General features: G+C 42.6%; 1 protein-coding gene across 2 annotated transcripts in view; it reads left to right on the top strand.

Annotated features, from left to right (window-relative positions):
* tspan9a (tetraspanin 9a) overlaps positions 1-24429 on the top strand; it is a 290457-nt gene that overhangs the window by 72855 nt on the left and 193173 nt on the right. For both annotated transcript variants that reach the window (XM_029696833.1, XM_029696832.1), the window contains one exon: positions 12016-12089. The gene's annotated coding sequence lies outside the window, so the exon portion shown is untranslated. The remainder of the gene's footprint in view (positions 1-12015; positions 12090-24429) is intronic.

Raw genomic sequence — 24429 nt, 5'->3', positions numbered from 1 at the left:
CATCTCAGCACTCTGAAATTAAGAAATGATCCCCTCATCTCATCCCCTCATCTCATCCTGTGCTTCGTTCCATATCCTGCGTCTTTTAAATGGGACTGGAATGGAGTTTGGGCCTGTACGTGTGTGCTTAATTGTACACGTGCGTGTATGTGTGTATGTGTGTGTGTGTGACCCAGGCCCTAGTTAGAGGCCCAGCTGACTGCCCCCCTGTGCCACAGTGACGTCCCCCTGCTGCCACCCTCACAGCTGGAGGGGCTCTGTGATAGGGGCAGCTGCCTGCCTCCCCTCTCTCCCTTTGGGCTAATTATACCACAATACAACTCACAACAGGCCATGGTCCAATCAACACCTCCTTCCAGCTTTCTTATTAGAACAAGGCTACTTTCCCTCCAGTCTCCAGTGAGTCTCTACGGCTCTCCACTGTTAGCAGGACCACAGCCCTTCTACCAAGGCACGACCGCTGCACCAAAGCATTTACCACTTCCGGCCCTTTCACTTGCTTGGAGAACCACCACACACACTTATGCATACACACGTGCTATCACACGCACACACACACACACACGGCTGTGAGTGATCACGGCCCGTGCCCAATTACAGCGGGCCTGTGTATAGCACTACGGGTCATACGGTTTATATAGTAGCATCTCCTCAGTAGATCTCTACTCCTCAGAAGGCTGACCGGCTGACCTTTCCACCCCCACATCATTAATCTCCTCTGGTCACACACAGGGGAACATGCTACAATGCCGTGTGGAAATGTGGCTCTAGCAGTTTCTTAAACATGTGCTGATGGCCATCCTTTTCCTTGGTTTGTGTTTATAGCTAGATGTCCAGCGGCTGTCCACACTCTCTGAGGAGGAAATGGGCTGCTCCAAGTAATTGCGAGTAATTACATAGTCTTATTAGGTATTGTCATTGAAGCCAACATTAATTTGGGTCACTAATGGGACAGACTAACTATTTTGTTATGCAGACTCTCTTGTGCTCCTATTGCTGTCTCGCTCTCTTGCTCTTTCAATCTCTTGCTCTCTCGCTCTCTGTATTTCTCTCTCTATCTCTCTCTCACACACGGGTATGCACGCACACACACACTTTTTGAAATGCCAGTCCATGAACTCTAAGACCTTTTAAAGTTTCTCCTCTTGATTGAGAGCTAAAGCTGGTAGAATGCAGCCTTGCCTTCACTTTTACTTTATCAAAAGATGAAGATGAAAAGACAAAAAAGACAAAATAATAAGTTAACAATTTAAGACATTCGAACAAGGACAGGGTTCAAACTCAAATGGGTGGTTCAAACTCAAATGGTGTTATATCTGTGTGTGTGTGTGTGTGTGTGTGTGTGTGTGTGTGTGTGTGTGTGTGTGTGTGTGTGTGTGTGTGTGTGTGTGTGTGTGTGTGTGTGTGTGTGTGTGTGTGTGTGTGTGTGTGCGTGTGTGTGTGTGTGTGTGTGTGCGTGTGTGTGTGTGTAGTCTATAGCTCCATATCTGACTGTTAAGATAGAGGACCCGGCAGCCTAGTTGGTGTGGAGATGCAACAGTTGAGATGAGCACCAGACAAGTCAGAGGTTCAGCTGCAAAAAATGGTGGAATGTATTTTACAGTGCAGCCAGGTGATGAGAGAAGACTAGATCCAGAGTTACTAAATATACAAATTATTAAAAATATAAAACCTTGGGACTCCCGAGTGGCGTAGTGGTCTAAGGCACTGCATTGCAGTGCTAGCTGTGCCACTAGAGATTCTTGTTCGAGTCCAGGCTCTGTCGCAGCCGGCCGCGACCGGGAGACCCATGGGGCGGCGCACAATTGGCCCAGCGTCGTCCGGGTTAGAGGAAGGTTTGGCCGGCAGGGATGTTCTTGTCCCATCGTGCACTAGTGACTCCTGTGGCGGTCTGGGCGCATTGCACGCTGACAGGGTCACCAAGTGTATCACAGAAAAGTGATACACCTATTAATTTACAGTTTAAGTAGATTAATGGTATATTGATTATGCCCCAAAATAGTGTCCATTTATATCACTGATTTAATATAGGCCATTATATTTTCGACAAAATACAAACTGTTCCTTTCTAGCAATAAAGGTTTTTGCTTTGTTAAGAGATGGCACTCCCTAAACCGCCTCACCCATTTGAAAAATGTGTCGGTGAAAGTGGCCGTGTCCGAATACCCATACTAGCGTACTACATACTTAAATTGCATAGTATGTACTCATTGTCGTATACTATTTGGCACGTACTGTTTAGTAAAAAGTATGCAGTATGCAATTGCTGCAACGTATTACTTTTGGTGCATTCAAGACAACTGGGAACTCATAAAGAAAACAAGCTCAGACTGGGAAAAATCGTGATGTCAGTTATTTTCAAGACGGAGAAGACAGAGCTCTAGGATGATGCCGGAGTTTCCGACTTGTAATTCCGAGTTGGATGACAGTTCAAAATATTTTTTATCAGTCGGAGCAAGTTTTTTCCCGAGTTCCCTGTTGTCTTGAACGCACCATCAGTTACAGGTTGGCATATGAACTGGAAAGGATTGTATGTAGCCCAAACCACTGACCTATCACTATAGCTGAGTGCCGGAGTGTTGTTGTTTTGGGCTAAGTAGATAAGTAGCTAGCGTTTGGAACAATGAATTTGGAGTAAACTTGAGTTAACCGTACTGCCCTACCAAGCTAAAAGGCAGTAACTGCTCATTTGTTTGAAAATACATGCTTAATCATGTGGACAAGTATCCTGCCTCTATTGTATTGTGTTTTGGAGAAAATGGGGGTCATGTTAGCAGTAACTACATAAGGTTACTGTGAAACCAAGGTAAATAAAAGTAGTTTTTCTCAGAGCCACGATATGAGCAGTTACTGCCTTTTTGCTTGGTAGGGCAGCGTAGGCCTAAGCATGTATCAATTGAAGACTTACCTGAAGCTTGAGAAGAATGGGAGATGCAGTAGAAGAATTCAGTGCTGAGGCAGAGGGCTCCTAGTGAGGACGACTGGCTAGCTACTATTCTGAACTGTGTGTGGTGAGCTTTCTGGTGCCCAGAGCTGGGGCATCACCCAAGTGCGTGCCATACTTTGTGAAGGAGAAGTCCAGTGGCTACACGACTCAGGATGGTTCCCAGAGTAGCTAACCCTCTACAACATCGTCACCAAACTCCATCTTCATCAACCATCTCTCTGACTACCTTCCTCTGATCAAGCCAAACTGTCCCTCCCCATCTTTGGAGGATGCACTCAAAGATTTGGCCTCTATTGGTTGACCTAGCCAACTATAGCTAGGCTACTCATGACAATGTATTGATTGTTTTTTTTTAATGCGCTTTGAGATGAAAAGAGCGAAAGAGCTTATTATTATAGCAAAGATAGTGCATTTAATTTATTAGAGCAAAAACCTCTGATGAAGGCCAAGAGGCCGACATGTACGCTTCAATAAAAAAACCTCTGATGAAGGCCAAGAGGCCGACATGTACGCTTCAATAAAAAAGTAACTAGCAAGAGCAGTCTGTTTCTAAACAATGAATTCTAAAAAATAATTCAAAGGCACTAAAAAGTCATTTTTTGTTTCATTTGTTTTTGTTCTAAGTAAGTCACAGCCTATATGTGCAATGTATAGACTGTAATGATTTAATACAACAAAATGTTGTTTAAAAGATGAGTGTTTTATGTCTCTACCAGCCTATTGTGTCGCACTCGCAAATGCTTCACAATGTATTTCTTTGTAAACTATAGCCTTGAAATAATTGAAATAATATAGCCTAAATAATTCATTTTAGTCTCCATGTCTGGCTTCTGACCTATTTAGAGTGTTTATATGCTGTTTAATATGACATGTAGCCTATGTGAAATATTGGGCGCTTCTTACATTCACCTTTTCATGTTTATTCAAATACTTATCATTCAAATCATATGGTTTGGATTCAATACTTCAAAACCAAATGGTAGGTCCAAGTAGTCATAAAAACAGATGTTGGTTAAATTGTGATTCTGGAGTGTTTGGAGTGTTTTTTTTCCTGTGAGCACGGAGCGGTTTAGAGGAGCAGTTGGAAAGGACGTGGAGAGACAGAGCCCGCTCCATGAGTAATGAGTGGGATTTCCAACCGCTCTGATCAATATACCCAGTCACTCAAAGATACAGGCTTCTTTCCTAACTCAGTTGCCGGAGAGGAATGAAAGTGCTCAGGGATTTCACCATGAGGCCAATTGCGACTTCAAAACAGTTACAGAATTTAATGGCTGTGACAGGAGAAAACTGAGGCTGGATCAACAACATTGTAGTCACTACACAATACTAACTTAAATGACAGAGTTAAAAGAAGGAAGCCTGTACAGAATATCCATCCTGTTTGCAACAAGGCACTAAAGTAATACTGCAAAACTTTTTGTCCTGAATACAAGGTGCAATACATTACTGAGTACCACTCTTCAGTGGGGGCTGTGTCATGTTATGGGTATGCTTGTAATCTTTAAGGACTGGGGAGTTTTCCAGGATAAAAAATAAATGGAATAGAGCGAAGCACAGGCAAAATCCTAGAGGAAAACCTTGTTGAGTCTCCTTTCCACCAGACACTGGGAGATTAATTCACCTTTCATCAGGACAATAACCTAAAACACAAGGCCAAATCTACACTGGAGTTACTTACCAAGAAGACAGTGAATGTTCCTGAGTGGCCGAGTTACAGTTCAGACTTAAATCTACTTGAAAATCTATGGCAAGACCTGAAAATGGTTGTCTAGCAATGATGTACAACCAACTTGAGCCTGAAGAATTTTGAAAATAATAATTGGAAAATGTTGTGCAATCTAGGTGTGGAAAGCTTTTAGATACTAACCCAGAAAGACTCACCGCTGTGATCTCTGACAAAGGTGCTTCTACAAAGTATTGACTCAGGGGTGTGAATCCTTATGTAAATTAGATATTTCATTTTCAATACATTTGCAAAAATGTCTAAAAACATGTTTCACTTTTTCATTACGGGTATTGTGTGTAGGTGGGTGACAAAAAACATATATTTAATCAATTTTGAATTCAGGCTGTAATAACAAAATGTGGAATTAGTCAAGGGGTATGAATACTTTCTGAATGCACTGTATATCATCACACTTACATGAATGTACTGGTGAAGCAAAGGAAATAGATGGGGAAATGTTTTTGCCCTCAGAGAAAGGTGGATCTTTATTAGCCAAGTACAGCACAGCAACACATGTCACATCCCATGTATGTTTGTTTATGGTTCTCCCACTTATTTTTTTACCAATGAAGATGACAGCTGCCCCTCCAGCTAATGTAGATCCCGAAAAGACATAAGATGAAGTACAACATTAACCAAAACATGAGCAAAGTAGATTTGTGTGAACTTTCTCTAGATAGATAGATTGCCACATACTTTATCAAATTGGAGTGCCAAGGTTAAACAGTAACAAGTACAGCTTACCATTACTTTCACCATAAAAGGTTGTGTGCAATGAAACTAGCTAGACCCATTCAGGTTGTAACCGTTCAGGTAGAAACTAATATTGCATCGCCATGAACATTACAATCAGAATCCGCTCAACACAGATAAACCAACGTGACAAATCAGGAGAGCTAGAAGAAAAGTGTTAGGACCACAGTGGAAAATAGGAATGTAGGCTACCGCGTTACTAACGTTAGCTATAGCTAACTAGTGATAGTGCAGTGGCAAGAGAGCTAACTATAACCACGACTTACTGAACCTTTTTTTGCAGCATTTCTCTTCCCATGTTTGCCACTGAATTAAATGCCTGTTATTGTCATCAGACCCTGCAACAGTTTGAACACAAGTCCTGGTATTTACAACAAGTACCTAGTTAGCTAGCTAGCTAACTAAGCTAATGTTAAATATGAAGTTGAAGCTAGCTAAAGGCATGGCAGGCAGCAAGCTGCAGATCTGTTTTCAAAGATGTAATGTTACGATGAAACGTTTGTGATTTTAAGGAGAACAAAAATACACCACCGCAGAAACTTCGCTATTCGCCATCTACCAAATTGTTTTGTTGTTTAATTGAAGAGATCTCGCTATCAAAACTAGCAGCCCTCCTCTTCCAATGCATTGTGGCTGTGAAATTCATGAAAAGTGTGTAGCGAATTCTACTAGATGAAAAGCTGAAATTAGTATAACATTTTGGCATTTAAAGCATACTCGATTTTAGAAAATTCGCATCGTATGTAACGTTTTATTTTCGCATACTCAAACGGCCTACTATTTAGTATGGTTGTTCGGGCACGGCCAGTGTCTATAGTCTAGCCTATTAGGTCGTTAATTCATAGCCTACATGCACATGTCATTAGTAAATTGCATTGCTTCAAACGGTGTTAAAATCGAAGCCACATCCAGTGTTTCAACTTGCAATGTAAATCATTTACATGGCAAGTCTTTCAATGAAGCCTGTATTCCTAAACTGTTGGAATCCATAGCCATTGGAAGGATAATAGTAATATAAGAGTAATCTCAATCTACCCACTTTTGACCCTACTTTGCTAAAGTAATGTAATTTGCATTAAGGTTTTTGATATAGCCTACAGTCTGTGATTCATACTCTCAATCCTGCCAACTACGTATAATAGGTGGCAGCACCTCTTAAACCCCACAGAAGAAACCGAGAAGCCCGACTTCAACAGGACATTACAAGTTACCATTCTCCACAAAATGTTTTGTACCAATTTGTTTAGATCCCTGTTAGTGAGCATTTATCTTTTTCCAAGATAATCCATCCACCTGACATGTGTGGCAAATTAAGAAGCTGATTAAACAGCATGATCATTGCTGTTTAAACAGTTGCACCTTGTGCTGGGGACAATAAAAGGCCACTCTAATGTGCACACAACACATTGCCACAGATGTCTCAAGTTGAGGCACCGTGCAACTGGCATGCTGACTGCAGGAATGTCCACCAGAGCCGTTGCCAGAGAATATAATATTAATTTCTCTACCACCTCCAATGTCATTTTAGAGATGTTGGCCGTACATCCAACCGGCCTCACAACCACAGACCATGTGTAAACACGCCAGCCCAGGACCTCCACATCTGTCATCTTCACCTGCGGGATCATCTCAGACCAGCCATCCAGACCGCTGATGAAACTGTGGGTTTGCACTACCAAAGAATTTCTGCAGAAACTGTCAGAAACCGTCGCAGGGAAGTTAATCTGCATTCCACTGGAAATTCATCTTGATGGCCACTGGCACGCTGGAGAAGTGTGCTCTTCACAGAGGAATACCGAGTTTCAACTGTACTGGGCATATGACAGACATCGTGTATGGCGTTGTGTGGGCGAGCGATTTGCTGATGTCAACATTGTGAACAGAGTGCCACATGGTGGTGGTGGTGGGCATAAGCTACGGACAATGAACACAATTGCATTTTATTGATGGCAATTTGAATGTACAGAAATACCGTGATGAGATATTGAGGCCCATTGTTGTGCCATTTATCCGCTTCCATCACCTCCTGTTTCAGCATGATAATGCAGTGCCCCATGTCGCAAGGATCTCTACACAATTCGTAGAAGCTGAAAAAGTTATTTCATGGCCTGCATACTCACCAGACATGTCACCTATTGAGCATGTTTGGGATGCTCTCAATCGACGTTTACAACAGCGTATTCCAGTTCCCGCCAATATCCAGAAACCTCCCCATACCACAATCAACAGCCGGATCAACTCTACACAAAGGAGATGTGTCGCGCTGCATGAAGCAAATGGTGGTCACACCAGATACTAACTGGTTTTCTGATCCACGCCCGTAACGTTTTTAAAGTTATCTGTGACCATATCTGTATTTCCAGTCATGTGACATCCACAGATTAGGGCTTAATGAATTTTTTTCAATTGACTGAATTCCTTATATGAACTGTAACTCTGTAAAATCTTTGAAATTGTTGCATTTATATTTTTGTTCAATGTAATAAAATTATAGGCTACTAAAGCCTACAACTAAGAGCTGTGCCACGAAGTTTTAATTAAAACAGTGTAGAAAAAAGTATATTTTATAATCACATGTAGCTATTTATTTCTGACCAGCAGATGTCACTAATGTGCATTGTGTACAGATGATAAGGCTCAGAGACTGGCAGCTATAGTGTCAGCGGTCGGGGGAAGGCAGTGTGACCAAAGTGTGTTATATGTTTTGCAAAATGCAAGGTCCCACTGATTTCGCAACATGTAAATCTATTTTCTATATTGCGGACCCGAAGTCACTAATGTGCGATGTGAACAGATAATGACACTCCGAGTAATGAAGAATTTTTGGGCACAATTTGGTGGAAGCACCAAAGCCTTCAGATAGCCTCGGTTTCCCATCACTAGCTCAGAGTAATGAACCGTTTTTCAGCACAGTTTGGTGGAAGCACCAAAGCCTTTAGATAGCCTCGGTTTCTCATCACTAGCTCAGAGTAATGAACCATTTTTCAGCACAGTTTGGTGAACACGCCGTAGCCTTCAGATAGCCTTAAACTTCTGACCCACTGGAATTGTGATACAGTAAATTATAAGTGAAATAATCTGTCTGTAAACAATTGTTGGAAAAATTACTTGTGTCATGCACAAAGTAGATGTCCTAACCGACTTGCCAAAACTATAGTTTGTCAACAAGAATTTGTGGAGTGGTTGAAAAACAAGTTTTAATGACTCCAACCTAAGTGTATGTAAACGTCTGACTTCAACTGTATGTGAGAATGCTGTTCATTGAGTACAGCTCAGCATTCAACACCATTGTCCCCTCTGAGCTCGTCACCAAGCTACGGACTCTGGGTCTGAACACCTTCCTCTGCAACTGGATCCTGGACTTCCTGAAGGGCTGGGACTGCATGGCCACACACAACTCCAACATCATCATTAAGTTTGCTGACGACACAACGGTGGTAGGCCTGATCACTGACAACGTTGAGTCAGCCTACAGAAAGGAAGTCAGTGACCTGGCAGTGTGGAGCTGATCGTGGACTACAGGAAACGGGGCTGGAATGGAGCAGGTCGAGAGCTTCAAGTTCCTCAGTTTCCAAATTACTGAAGACTAAAAATGGTCCAAACACACGCGCAGTCATGAAGAAGGCACGACAGTTCCTCTTCCACCTCAGGAGGTTGAAAAAGTTTGTCATGGGCCCTCAAAAAGTTATACAGCTGTACGATTGATATCATTTTGACTGTCTGCATCTGCCTGGTATGGCAATATCACCACCCTCAATCTCATGGTGCTACAGAGGGTGGTGTGGACAGCCCAGTACATCACTGGGACCGAGCTCCCTGACATCCAAGACATCTTCCCTTCACTGGAACTAAGGAGCCTAGCCCGAACCATGAAAAACAGCCCCAGACCATTAATCCTCCTCCACCAAACTTTACAGTTGGCACTATGCTTTTGGGCAGGTAGCGTTCTCCTGGCATCTGCCAAAACCAGATTCGCCCGTCGGACTGCCAAATGGTGAAGCGTGATTCATCACTCCAGAGAATGCGTTTCCACTGCTCCAGAGTCCAATGACAGTGAGCTTTACACCACTCAAGCCGACGCATGGCATTGCGCATGGTGATCTTAGACTTGTGTGCGGCTGCTCGGCCATAGAAAACCATTTCATGAAGCTCCAGACGAACCGTTATTGTGCTGATGTTGCTTCCAGAGGGAGTTTGGAACTCCGTAATGGGTGTTGCAACCGAGGACAGACGATGTTTGCGCACTACGCGCTTCAGTACTCGGCGGTCACGTTCTGTGAGCTTGTGTGGCCTACCACTTTCTGGCTGAGCCGTTGTTGCTCATAGACGTTTCCACTTCACAATAACAGCACTTACAGTTGACTACGGCAGACATTTGACAAACTTGGAAATGTGGCACCCTATGACAGTGCCACGTTGAAAGTCACTGAGCTCTTCAGTAAGGCCATTCTACTGCCAATTTTTCATCTATGGAGATTGCATGGCTGTGTGCTCAATGTTAAATACCTGTCAGCAACGGGTGTGGCTGAAATAGCAGAATCCACTAATTTGAAGGGGTGTCCACCTACATTTATATCGACTACACACATGTACACCCACTCACATACAAGCTGCTTCTACTCTGTTTATCTTATACCTTGTTGCCTAGTCACCTTACCCCTATACATATCTACCTCCATCACTCCAGTATCCCTGCACATTGTAAATATGGTATAGGAACTGACCCTGTATATAGCATGCTTACTTACTTACATTTACATTTAAGTACTTACTGTGTTCTTTGTATTTATTCTTATTTCTCTGGTTATTTTTTCTAGTATTACATTGTTATTGATTATTGGATTGTTGAGTGTTGAATTTGAAGGAAAGGCATTTCACTGTACTTGTGCATGTGACATAAAAAATGGAAAACTTGAAAGTATTTTGGGGTCAAATATAGGTGACCAAATCTGAACCAAACACCAATCACGTCTATGATTGGGTCAGATTTAGTCCGGACCAAAAATCAACGTCCATGGATGTTGAAATCAAAGCCAGTCCGGACTTCACCAAAAAAAGACGCCCAAAAGACGTCGGAGGCGGTCCATGCTTAGTGGGATAGTAACAGACAAGCAGCTCCGTTTACACAGGCAGCCCAATTCTGATATATTTTTCACTAATTTGTCTTTTGACCAATCAGATCAGCTCTGAAAAAGATAATGTAAAAAGATCTGATGTGATTGGTCAAAAGACAAATTAGTTGAAAAAATATCAGAATTCGGCTGCCTGTGTATACGCAACCCATGAGAATGAGAATCCTAAAAGGATCTGCCCTAATCAGGTATAGACCGTTCTCAATGAACATGATTAACACACTTGAATGGCAATACGATTGCACAACTAACATTACAAATGACCAATAGGCTTACTTTACTCGTCAATAAAAACAAATACCTAATTTGCATAAATATCAGCGTTTCTGATGAACATTGAAAACCAAATGGAAACCAAAATATGTATAGGGACGCAACCTTTGCCTTAAGCCGTGAACTTGCCGGCGTGCACTCACGGCAAATGACATCATTACCAGACTGTGGCTTTCGTGTAGCTTACTTTACACGATTACATAGCAAAATGTTTAAAAGTAGCGAAAGCATAGTTCATTTAGCGAGTTGTAGGCCTACCAAACAATCAGGCTGTTTGTGTGGCTCACCAGTGCATCATCACAGAGTCTTGGTGTTTCTGTATGACTGTGTATAAGTATCCCCATATGCTGATGATCTATTCTACAGCCAGGTGATACAGGGACTTCCATTCTGATATCGACCCATATTGTCCCTGTAGGGGAGATGACACTGCCGAGGCTGTTGCCATTCTGCTGCTATTGTAGAACAGCCCCCCAAATGATAAAAGGAAACGGGAGATGCCATTGCTCATCATAAAATGGAAATAAAAGGCAGTGGCTGGGCCATCATAAGTCATCATACAGGAAGAAACCTGGCCTGCGTATATGATTGGGGCTGTAGATCAGCCTGTAGACTCCTGCTGCACTTCTCATTTGAAGGTGTTCATGAAGTGCCATCATTCATTCTGCAGAGCAAGTGCTGGCCTTTGATATTTTTTTGGTATTTTGCCATGCCTGCTGAGTGACACTGCGTGTGTGTGAGAGGGAGAGGAAATAAATGAATCAGATACAGAAGCTACAATATTGGTATGCACTATATGTGTACATGAGTGTGTATACATCTTGTTATCCAATCCAACACGTCACCCTTACTTCTCCCCTTCTCAGTATTTTGCCGCAGTGCTCAAGGTCACACGCACAGCATCTGGAGTTTTGTCTGGGGAGCTTAGCTGAAGCACTGTCCACTCTGCTCTTTGAAAAACAACGAGCAGCTATTTACTGTAGTCTCTCAAGCTGTGGTGTTGATGCTCTATAAATTTGAAGGCTAGCCTGTGGAATACATCTACCCATCTAGCCATTTTTATATACCGGGTTTTATTGTGTTTTACAGGCCTGGCCCTCTTTATAAATAGGATGTTATTATTAATGGACTGTGGTGTGGAAGAGCAAGTAGAGGGCTGACTGAGTTTGTGTGTTTGGCAGGCTTCAGGGCTGCCTGACCTGTGACTGAGGAACAGAGGAACAGACACAGTCTTCATCTCCCCCCCAGAGGAAAGGTAAGACCACACACACACACACACACACACACACATACACACACACACACACACACACACACACACACACACACACACACACACACATCTCCCGTCTTTTCAAAGGGAACGAGACTTTGTAATTACACCAACCAGAGATGTAATGCCACTGCTCTCTCCGCGTTTCAGTCTCACGTGGATGTGTGTGTTCAATTAGTAATGTAGCCAGCATTAGCTTCTCTAGCTCAGCCCCCTCTGCTCTGATATCACAGTGCGCCGTTGCACCTTTGACAGCCCTACTGCTTGCTCTGCAGTGTGTCTTACAGAAATAGCATGGTATAATCTTGTTCAGTTTACAACCAACACTCCCCAGTCAGTTGTGCTCTGATTCCCCAGGCCTTCCAAGGTGTAAGGGCCAACCTGTGTCCGGCTAGATCAAGGCGGAGGGTAGCTGAACTGTCAGGCTCGGCGGCTGCGGTGCCATTCATGTGACGCAATGAGAGGCCCTTAGCTCCGAGGTGTCAGTTCCATAGCAGAGAGATCAGCAGAATGGGGGGATAGGGGGTTTGGGGATGAAGGGGTCAAGGATCTGTGCATTACTCCCACACTGCCCCTGGTAATGCATACAAACGTCCCCTTCTGGGCTTGGTTGTTTGCAAGAGGTGTGTGTGTGTGTGTGTGAGGCAGAAAGATATAGTGAGTGAGTGAGTGAGTGTGACTGGGCAATCCATGTACTATATGTACAGGTAACTGCCAAAATAAAGGAAACACCAACATAAAGTGTTTTGGGCCACCACGAGCCGCCAGAACAGCTTCAATGCACCTTGGCATAGATTCTACAAGTATCTGGAACTCTATTGGAGGGATGCGACACTATTTTTCCTTGAAAAATTCCATCATTTATTGACGGTGGGGGAAATCGCCCTCAGTAACCTCTGCAGAATCTCCCATAAGTGTTCAATTGGGTTGACATCTGATGACTGAGACCGCCATGGCTTACATCGTTTTCATGCTCATCAAACCATTCAATGACCACTCGTGCCCTGTGGATGGGGGAATGGTCATCCTATGGGGGCATAGCCATGGTAGCCAAATAATGGCCTGCCCAGCGTTTTTATACATCACCCTAAGCATTCCGGGATATGAATTGCTTAATTAACTCAGGACCCACATCTGTGTGGAGGCACCTGCTTATCAAAAGGGGACCGTGGCGTTCTCCCAGTGAAAAAGTACGCTTTATGCAACATCTTTTTGAGTGCCGACCCACAGACTTTTTTCCTTGTCTAGAAGCACCTACATTCAATATATTTTGTATCCCTCATTTACTCAAGTGTTTCCATTATTTTGGTAGTTACCTGTATGTATGTGCAGATATACATAATGTGAGCTCATATGTGTGTGAAGAAAGCCCCCCCCCCCCTCGCACTCAATCAGGGAGCCTTCAGCTGGTGGATCATTCAGGGATATTGACAGATGAGGTCATTGAAATATCAGCAGCCCCCCCAGCCTCCCAGGCCTCTTTGACCACAGGCATGTGGGCCAGTGTGAGGTGCAGTGCTGGGAGGTCAGGAGTAACTGAGACCGAGGGAGGACGGGGCGGGCCTGCCCAGAGGATGTCCAAACAAGGCCGCGTCACCCACCTCAACCCCCCCTCCCCCCGGGTCTTAGAACACCTGACTCTACTCCTCCAATAGAACCATTTACATATTTATTTCCCAGGCCGAAGTAGCAGCAACATGCACCGCTGGCCACCAGAGATATGCCACGCCTCTGTTTAATTGGCTATTGATTGACTTTGCTTTGGCAATGGGAGACAACGAATTACCGGCTGCTCACTGTGGTGGTACTGCTGCTCGAGACAGAGTAGTCTGGCTCGGTTGACTTATTTATCGACCGTTTTTTTATTTATGTTGCGTGAGATGATTAATGATGCAAGATGAGATGGAGGGATGGCAACATGGAATCTTCCGGTGTTGTTTATTTACATAGCGGGCCAAGACACGGACACGGGTTCTATTCTGTGGAGAGGCAGCGCTAAGCCATAAGGCAAGCTATGTCGGTGTGAAAGGACGAACAATACAGTTTGGCCCTCTGAAGGCATCCATTTGGCATTAAATTGGTTCCTGCACCTTGGTTTCATTGTCCGGGAGAGAATGGTTCATTATGTATGCATGGGTATGCATGCGTCTCGGAGGAACCACCCATGAGCAAACTAATGAATGACTATAAATAATAATTCTGATTTACAAGTATTTCCCATCCTCTGCAACACTCTAATAAAGGAGTTGTATAATGATGTTCTAAAAAATTAAATGTTCAAATCTCCTGTTGTAGGCAGCTTAATTAACATGCCTGGCTTTTGAGAGGAGGCTGATGTCTTCTTTGAGACTCTGCTCTACTGGGAGAATTGTATTCCCATTACGCAGGCTGAACACTGTTTGGACTAGCTGACTTTCATTGTGTGGGAAGAGTAGCTACATGTTCTCATAACCATCGGCAATGACTGTACAGTATGTTTTCTGGAGTATGTGAGCTTATGTATGCACTTCGGGTAGCTTTGTGTTCAGAAGTAGTTTAATATCAGTTTAATTCAGGGGCACAACTTTGGTTTTAAAAGTGGGGGGGGGGGCATATATATGTTTTTATCCAGTCAGATTAACACTCCAACAGTTTATCCAACCGCTCGGAGGCGTCCGCATGGTCCTAAAGCACACCGTGCCACGTTTTGTATCACGTTCCAATGATAAAACTGGGGGGGTGTCACAGGCGTCGAAATGAGTAGACCAAGGCGCAGCGTGTATAGTGCTCATATTTAAACTTTTAATGAAGACACTCAAACAAAAACAATAAAACGACTGACAATAGTTCCGTAAGGTACACTGACAAAACGGAAAACAACTACCCACAAAACCCAAAGGAAAAACAGGCTGCCTAAGTATGGCTTCCAATCAGAGACAACGAAAGACACCTGCCTCTGATTGGAAACCATACCTGGCCAAAACATAGAAAACAAAACATAGAAATAGAAATCTAGAAAAACCCCACATATAAACAGAAAACCCCAAACCACCCAGAACAACCACCTGTCACGCCCTGACCACTCTACTATGGCAAATGACCTCTTACAAGGGTCAGGACGTGACAGGGGGACAAAATGCAATTTCAAAATGTTGAAAAATGAATGTCACCCCGTCTCCCGTCCCGAGTGAAATTTGTACGGCTGGTTGAATGAGCTAACACTACTGTTACATAAATATAATTTTAGCTGTAAAGATGTATTAGCTCTCTTGCAGTATTGAGAAGCAAGGAATGCAGTACTGTACTGTTTTGCTAACCTCTCTGGCAGATTCTTAGAATCAATGGATATTCTCTTACAACGGGTAAATAATATATTACAGAGGACCACTAAGCTGCTGTCTACTCAGCATTGTTTCGTAGAAGGTCCACAGATAACCCCACACATACAAGGTTTTGTCTGAGGTGAACCTGTCACCACACACTCACCACACTTGTTGTTCCCTCAACCTGTCTCCTTCTCTAAAAGCGCCGGCCCAGCCTGATAAGTTTAACCAGGAGACATTTAACTGTACATTTTAGTCATTTAGCAGACGCTCTTATCCTAGAGCAATTATGGTTAAGTACCTTGCTCAAGGGTACATCAACAGATTTGTCAACTAGTCAACTCAGATTCGAATCAGCGACCTTTCGGTTACTGGCCCAATGCTCTGCTAGGCTAACACTTATAAGAGAGCCGAGAAGTTTTGGGGGGTTATTCCTTGCTCGACTCCCTTATAAGCGGTGCACTCCTGTTCCCTGGGACGCATCCCGGGAATGTCCCCCCTGCTGTGTCGGACAAACATCCAGGTCCTGTTCTTGTAAATGCCCTGGGGCTCAAATGGGGTTTTATTCTGCCTGCCTCCCCCCGCAGCACGTTTGGGCCCACTGATGACATGTACGGTATTGATCTGTGGACGGCTCCGGCTGAAGCCCAAAGGGCATGCTGTATCATTTGTCCACAAGGAGAAGGGCATTACCTCAGCGCCCTCTTCTCGCTCTCTACTCAGATCACTAATCCCACTCAGTGTGTGTGTGCGTGTGCTTGCGTGTAAGTGAGACAATACCAAGGCTCTAACACTGCCCTCCACTTGGTTGTCTTGATTGAGACAAACAGACCCTCTTTTAGACTGACGGGAAAGAAGACATTCAAAGCCTGAACCCCTCACCCCTTTCTCAGACCACCAGAGAGGTGACCTCTTCACTGCAGTATTCTCTCCGCCCCTCTAACCCCACTCAGCCGCTCAAAGCACACCTCTGACAACGTTATTACACACACATGCACACAAACACAGGCACAGACACTCACACACATGCACAGTACTCGGGATAAATCTGCTGCCTGTAGAGTACAACTACATTCATAATGCAGCGCTTATGTGTAGACAGAGCTCATAATGCCTGGAAAAGGACTTCAAAGGTGAACAAATCTCATCTCGAGAAGAGATGCCTGGCTATAACAATATTCCCAGTGCTTAATCTTGCAGTATATTTTGACTTTTCGTTTTGTTTGTGTAAGAGGAATTTTGCTTTTGAGCCCAGTCTTCACTTATCATTATGGCAGAAATCTGATTTCATCTGAATGTCAGAAAGTTTTGTAAAGTGAATAGAGATGTTGAAACTGTGTTGTAGCCAAAGTAATCTAGTTTCCCATGATACACTGTACTCCTTGTCATAGAATGAAAGCGTACCCAACAGTGGAGGCTCCTCGGAGGAGGAAGGGGAGGACCATCCACCTCAGTGAATTTCATAAAAATAAAAATAGTAAACATTAAAAAGGTATCATTTTTAGATAAAACTATACTAAATATATTCACGTCACCAAATAATGGATTAAAACACACTTTTTTGCAATGATGGTCTACAGTAGCCTCTATAGCACTCTCTGTAGGGTAGCACCATGGTGCAGCTGGAAGACAGATAGTTTCCGTCCTTCTCTGGGTACATTGACTTCAATACAAAAGGAGGCTCATGGTTCTCAACCCCTTCCATAGACTTACACAGTAATTATGACAACTTCTGGAAGACGTCCTCCAACCTATCAGAGCTCGTGCATCATGAAATGACATGTTGTCCACCCAATCAAAGGATTAGAGAATGAATCTAGTACTAAAACCATAAGCTACAGCTAGCTAGCACTGCAGTGCATAACATGAGTCATTGACTCAAAGAGAGAGAAATACAGTAGTTTAATAGTTTTAAACAAATTAATTTCTAAAAAAAATGAAGAAGAGAGAGAGAGACATTTTGTTGTATTTTTTTTGTTCACTTTCACTAGTGATTGTTCTAAATAAACATCCGAATTATCAGTCTTCAATCATTTAGCTGCTGGTTTCATCATTTGATTCAGGTCTAGTGTGAATGACGCAAAAATAATACATACATCAACTGGCGAAAGCTAGCTATGTTCATTTACTTCTGTGGAAACGGGACAAAAAGGCTTCAAAACATTTCCATAAAAACAGCAGCTGTTAGATAGTGATATGAGGTGGCTCCTATTATTACTATCTGACAGATAGCTACAGGCTAGAGATGTACTGGCTGTGGTAGCTACTAGCTAGCTAATTTATTCACCTCAGTCAAGAAGGGATGAAACATTAGCTACCAATACATGTCAGTTACACTACTAGTTCAGCACTGTTAAGTTAAAACAGCAGTTACCTTGCCAGCTACATCAGTTAACTAAAGAGTAGCCAGTTTCTTCTCTGCTTGCTTTTACAACTCGGAGAAAGAGCGCAACACGTACACAATGACTGCAGCTGCATCTGAATAAAAATCTCCCATGCTGGCCCAGCCAGCCATTTAGAAGCTTTGCCTACACACAGTATCTGTGGTGTCCGCGCAGTCCTAAATTCAGCCGTCTGAAACTGCCAAACAGCCTACCCGACTGCTCTAAGGTGTCTGCATGGTTCTAAAGCACACCATTGTCATTTTTGGTATCACAGTGCCATGATAAAACTGGGGGGGACAAAAATGTGTGTGTGTGTGTGTGTGGGGGGGGGGGGGGGGGGTCATGAGTTGCACCCCTAACTGTGACGTTAGCTAATATGGTGACAACTATGTAGGCTATGTGTAGCCTGGTCACAGACAGCTGTTCTATTCTTGGGTAGCTTGCTAGCTACTTCCAGACACAAATGAGACAACATCTCACTCTGACCATTTTACTCGCCCTAGCTGAGCTGGTTAGGCTGTTTTCATTTTATCCAGAGCGCTGGTGGCTGCAACTGTGCTGCTGGCAACAATTTAATTACGCTTTTTTGCCAAAGTTTACTGTCACCGGCCATATTCAACGGGTGTTGTGTGTTCGTAAATTCATCAGTTATATCGGCGCTCGGGCAAACTCAGACAAGAGTGCTCTGAAATTGAAGTAGATAGCCAGAGCGAATTTTCCAGCTACGTCTATCGACAGTTGTCGCAGTGACATCATGAACATTCTATTTAAATGGTTACTTGCATAGTGGAATCTTTTGTTTAGACATGTAGCTAGCTAGCTAAACAAAGAACCATAATCCCAACTCTCCAAGACAGTTACTACCCTGCATGAATCTGCAGGTAGCTAACCAATCAGGTTCAGTGTTAGCTAGCAAACATTAGGCTATAACTAGCAATGCGAATGACTCTGAGATACGAATAATATTACTACACATATCATACACGTAACGTTAGCTAGCAAGCCAGCTAACGTTAGCTAGCTAATGGTACACTTTAACTTGAAATGAAAACGACTTTCTGACAAAATTAGAAATGTGTAATATATGAAAATGCAGCTAGTTAGACTATCTTACACATGGATGGACGTTTCTCCCTCTCTGTCACGGATGCCATGGTTGCCCTTAGTTTGAAGATGTAATCTGGAGACAGGTGCATATTTGCAATCAAAAGCCAGAATTCTCTCTACCTCCTCAGCTATCATACTCTAATTCCACTGATTTCAAAACTCGGTCCTCCAGAAAGTGGAAAGCAACACCTATGCAGTTCTACTAAGTGATATCTTCCAAAAAAAGCCGCTTTAGAAAGGACTACCTACACATACTGACCAGCTCATGTCATAGACAGAAGCATAATACATGGTAGACTAATCCAAAATCATCTCTCGACATGTCCAGCCCACTCATTATCTCAGCCAATCATGGCTAGAGGTAAGGTTGCCTCCTTTTTCCATGGTTAAAGCAACTAGGCTCGTAATTTAACTATTTTATTTGTATTTATATATGGCGTACAAGTTTGTTATTAAGGCACATGAAAGTTCACATGTTCCAGAAGGCATTTCTGCACTTTGATATTTTTTTTAAGTTTACGTTCAAATGGCTCTCCTGTGAAGTAGTGACGCGCGACATATGCCTAGTTTCCTGAAACGAGTCACAATTAATGATGTGGTTAAATGACACTGATTAAAACAAAATGTTTTTTTTTTACATTGAAACATATGCATGACTCCACCATCATTAAGTTTGTTTATGACATGACGGTAATAGACCTAATCACCAACACCGATAAGACGGCCTACATGGAGGAGGTCAGATACCTGGCAGTGTGGTGCCAGGATAACAACCTCTCCCTCAATGCCATTGAGAATAATGCCAGTCAGTCAGTCAGTCAGTTGTTGTGCAGTTTCCTTGGCCTTGACCTCAACCTCCAGCTGGGTTTTTCTGGCCTTGGCCTTCTCCTCCTTCCTGGCTTGCTCCTGGGCCTTCTCCATGCCCTTCCAAATGTTGAGGAGGGCAGTTTTGGCTCCCCTTCTCTCAGGAGAGCCTTTAGTGACAAAAACAATACATTATGTGGTTACAGGACACTGATTAAATCAAAATAGCTTTTTTGACATTGAAACCTATGCATTTGCAGGATATGAAAGGAAAATGACACCCAAAACAATATTTTGGTATTTGTTTCATTAGTCCAATGTTGACATAGTCCTAAAATGTTTTGCTTGTCAGCAATCAAGTTGTCAAGATATCTAACTTTCAAAATACATAAATCATCACTGTATGATGCATTTTGCGTCATATGATGCAAAACGCAGCATCATATATATAGTATAAATCTATTGACTACATACATATATATATATATATATATATATATATATATAATATATATATGTATATGATTTCTTGTGCAGTTTCCCTTACCTAGACCTCAAGCTCAAGTTTTTGTTTCTTGGCCTCTGTGTTGGCCACCTCTGCCTTCTCAGCCTCCTGCATGGCTACCTTACCGCTAGCCATGATTGGCTGAGATAATGAGTGGGCTGGACATGCCGAGAGATGATTTCGGATTGGTCTACCATGTAGCCCGCTTCTGTCTATAACATGAACTGGTCAGTATGTGTAGGTAATCCTTTCTAGTTAGCTGGCCAATTTGACATAGTCCATCAATCAATATAGCCAATAATTTCTGTCAGCAGCAATCGTAATTAAACACTCTTAAAAACAATGTTGAAAAGGGGATAGTGTTAGCTAACTTCACTAGGTAGGCCTATGTTGGTTGGATAAAAAAGTACATTAGGTCTACTTAGCACTATGTTTAGCCAACTGTACAAAGTTTGTACCAGTAGCTTTCAAAGTAAACATTATCAGCTGACAGTTCATCAGCAAATGTGCCCTTCTGCTGCTTGACAGGCAGAGCCCACAATGGGAAATGAACCTAACCACCCATACTTGTCAGGTATAGTTCACTTTTATGTTATATCATCAATTAAAGGTGGCCAATATTGAGAGATGTCGTGAGGCTACCCTCAAGTATATGAAATGACATGATCAATTGATGTTTACTGATCATGAAAAGCATACTTGCTGTATAACTCTGATGATAAGAGTTTATTTTGCATGGAGTAATCGGGAAATGTGTAGTTCGGCTTATGCTCTTCAAGAGGTGACGATATAACAACCAAATAGTTAACATTTATTTAACAATGCCTTGAAAGTGGCACGCAGTTCTCAATGGTTTTAGAGGAGCTGGGGGATCTCCTTGCCCCCCAGTAGGCAAACCGAACGCTCTGCATCTTATTGTGGCGTTTTATTGATAACGACCTACTGAGTTCTATTGACTCCATTGTCTACCAGAAAAGACAAATCATATCATTTGATACAACAATTAACATTTGTCCCTAGTAACGCCTCTGTTGTCTTCCTCTAATGATCCAGTACTGTGACCTAGCAGTCCTACAGTTAAATTCTATTTCCATTTCACAATAATAGTATAGAAACAATATCCAAGTAAACTACAGTATTTTAGCCTCCAAAACGTCTCTCACACATACACACACACACACACACACACACACACACACACACACACAGATGTGTCTTCAGTGGGGTGGAAGAGCTAACACAATTCCTTCTGTAGCATGACAGACAGTTCTGTTCTACACCATACATCTCATTTGGAGAATACATGCAGATATGACTTTCAAATGAAAGAATTAATGTGTGAAAAATGGTTTCAAATTATTAGTATAAATCGATAATGGATAATGCAGTTTCAGTTAATATCTAAAGGTTTGACAGCAGTGCTGGATAAAATGCTAATCAGTTTGGAACAGGTCTTTGATGTACCAATACCTTGGGGTCATCGGGTCTATGAACTGATACACTACATGAGCAAAGGTATGTGGACACCTGCTCGTCGAATATCTAATTCTAACATCAAGGGCATTAATATGGAGATGGTCCCCTTTATAACATCCTCCACTCTTCTGGGAAGGCGTTCTACTAGATGTTTTGACATTGCTGCGAGGACTTCCTTCCATTCAACCACATGACCATTAGTGAGGTCGGGCACTGATGTTGGGCAATTAGGCCTGGCTCACAGTCTGCGTTCGAATTCATCCCAAGTGTGTTTGACGGGGTTGAGGTCAGGGCTCTGTGCAGACCAGTCAAGTTCATCCACACCGATCTCGACAAACCATTTCTGTATGGACCTCGCTTTGTGAACGGGGGCATTGTCATGATGAAACAGCAAAGATCCTTCCTCAAACTGTTGCCACAAAGTTGGAAGCACGTAATTGTCTAGAATGCCATTGTATGCTGTAGTGTTAAGATTTCCTTTTACCAGAACTAAAGGGCCTAGCCCAAACCATGAAAAACAGCCCCAGACCATAATTCCTCCTCCACCAAACTTTACATTTGGCACTATGCATTGGGGCAGGTAGCGTTCTCCTGGCATCCGCCAAACCCAGATTCATTATTTTGGACTGCCAGATGGTGAAGCGTGATTGATCCCTCCAGAGAACGCGTTTCCACTGCTCCAGAGTCCAATGGCGGCAAGCTTTACACCACAGCGATCCCGTTCTGTGAGTTTGTGTGGCCTATCCTACAACGGTGCCACGTTGAAAGTCATGGCTGTGTTTGCATGGTTGTGTGCTCGTGTTTATACACCTGTCAGGAACGGGTGTGGCTGAAATAGCCGAATCCACTAATTTGAAGGGGTGTCCACATACTTTTGTATATATAGTGTTCATAAAACAACAATTAACACACCAATCCATTCATTTCAATTTAAGCTGTTATATAAAATACTTGCTACAAAAAAGAATGCTCAATATCTGAGACATTGAACAGTCAGTCCTGTGCAGCTTCTGCCGTGAGGAAACAGAATCAATAGAGCATCTTTTCTGGTACTGTCCATCGGTGTCAGGTCCAGGGATGGATGTTACAGTATGTCACAGTATCAGGGTTAAGATGGACCTGCAAACTCTATTGTTAGGGGATCTGAAAAACACTATCAGTCAATGGGAAAAATCACTATACTCTCGGGTAACGTATTCATTTTTAGGGCAATATCCGTAGAAATGCTACAAATGGGGGGGGGGGGGGGGGGGGTCAAGACCCTCGTAAGACATCATAGATAAATGGAGGGATGTATTTCAAAAGGAAATAGCAAAATGGCAATATACTGGGAAAGATGGGTTAATCTGTGGACATCGGAGGGTTGGAGTTATCAGAATGAATGGCCGCTGTCGGTGAAAATCCAGCACTTGCAGAAAGAGGAAATGAGGAATATATGTATGATTATTTAACTACATGTACTGTACATGTGAGTGAAAATAGCTGTAAGTAGCAGTAGAATAATTGTTGTCTGTTAGTTTACTCCAGACTCCAGGGGAGGCGTGATAGGGTTGGGGGAAAATAAATAAATAAAGGGGATTAGAAGCTATGCAAACAATTAAATTGATAGAACCCAAAATCTATCTGAAATATTATAGCTGATCTACAAATAGATAGAAAAAAATAACAATTAATAAAAAAGAAAGAAAGAAATATGACTTTCAATATCACTAGGTTCCCATGAAAACCCATCAATTGGTCAGCCTTTGCTATGTCAACACCTTGGCAATAATAAGCACTGACCATGTCACCATTGCACCCACTGATCTAATTACCATGACAACTCAGGTACCCACTCAGCATCTCAAATGGCACGAATATTCCCTATACAGTGCACTACGTTTCAGCAGAGCCCTATCACATTATCCTTTAATCAATGCTTACATATTTTAGTAACTCAAGGAGTGTACCTCATTAAACTCCAAACTTAACAGTCTGCAAATACACCCTAATCATATCTAGTAGTCAGAGAAATGTTTTTGCAGGCATACCGTTTTCAGACACTTCTACGTACAACACAGCATTGAACTGTACAAGACTTGAGAGGAATTGATTTATTCTGAGAACATACAATGATACAAAATAGAGGACTTACCGTACAGTATTGCACAAAGGAAGTACATTTATGGAACACCAATGGATATAAAAATGTTGGGATCAGATGGACCAGTTTTCTGATTACAGTGCCTTCAGAAAGTATTCACACCCCTTGACTTTTTCTACATTTTGTTGTTACAGCCTGAATGTTAAATTGACTAACATTCAGTCGAGCAGGGAATTTGAAACACAGATCCAACCACAAAGACCAGGGAGGTTTTCCTTGCAAAGAAGGGCACCTATTGGTAGATGGGTATAACATTAAAAAAAGCAGACATTGAATATCCCATTGAGCATAGTGAAGTTATTAATTACACTTTGGATAGTGTGTCAATACACCCAGTCACTTCAAAGATACAGGCGTCCTTCCTAACTCAGTTGCCGGAGAGGAAGGAAACCGCTCAGGGATTTCACCATGAGGCCAATGGTGACTTTAAAACAGTTACAGAGTTTAATGGCTGTGATAGGAGGAAACATTGTAGATACTCCACAATAGTAACATAAATGACAGTGTGAAAAGAAGGAAACCTGTATGGAAGAAAAATATTCCAAAGATGCATCCTGTTTGCAACAAGTCACTAAAGTAATACTGCAAAAAATATAATACG

This window comes from Salmo trutta, chromosome 17 (genome assembly GCF_901001165.1).
Source record: "Salmo trutta chromosome 17, fSalTru1.1, whole genome shotgun sequence".
In the NCBI taxonomy this organism is placed as follows: Eukaryota; Metazoa; Chordata; class Actinopteri; order Salmoniformes; family Salmonidae; genus Salmo; species Salmo trutta.
Note: the sequence above shows the minus strand (reverse complement) of the source record. Positions and strands in the feature narration are given on the sequence as shown.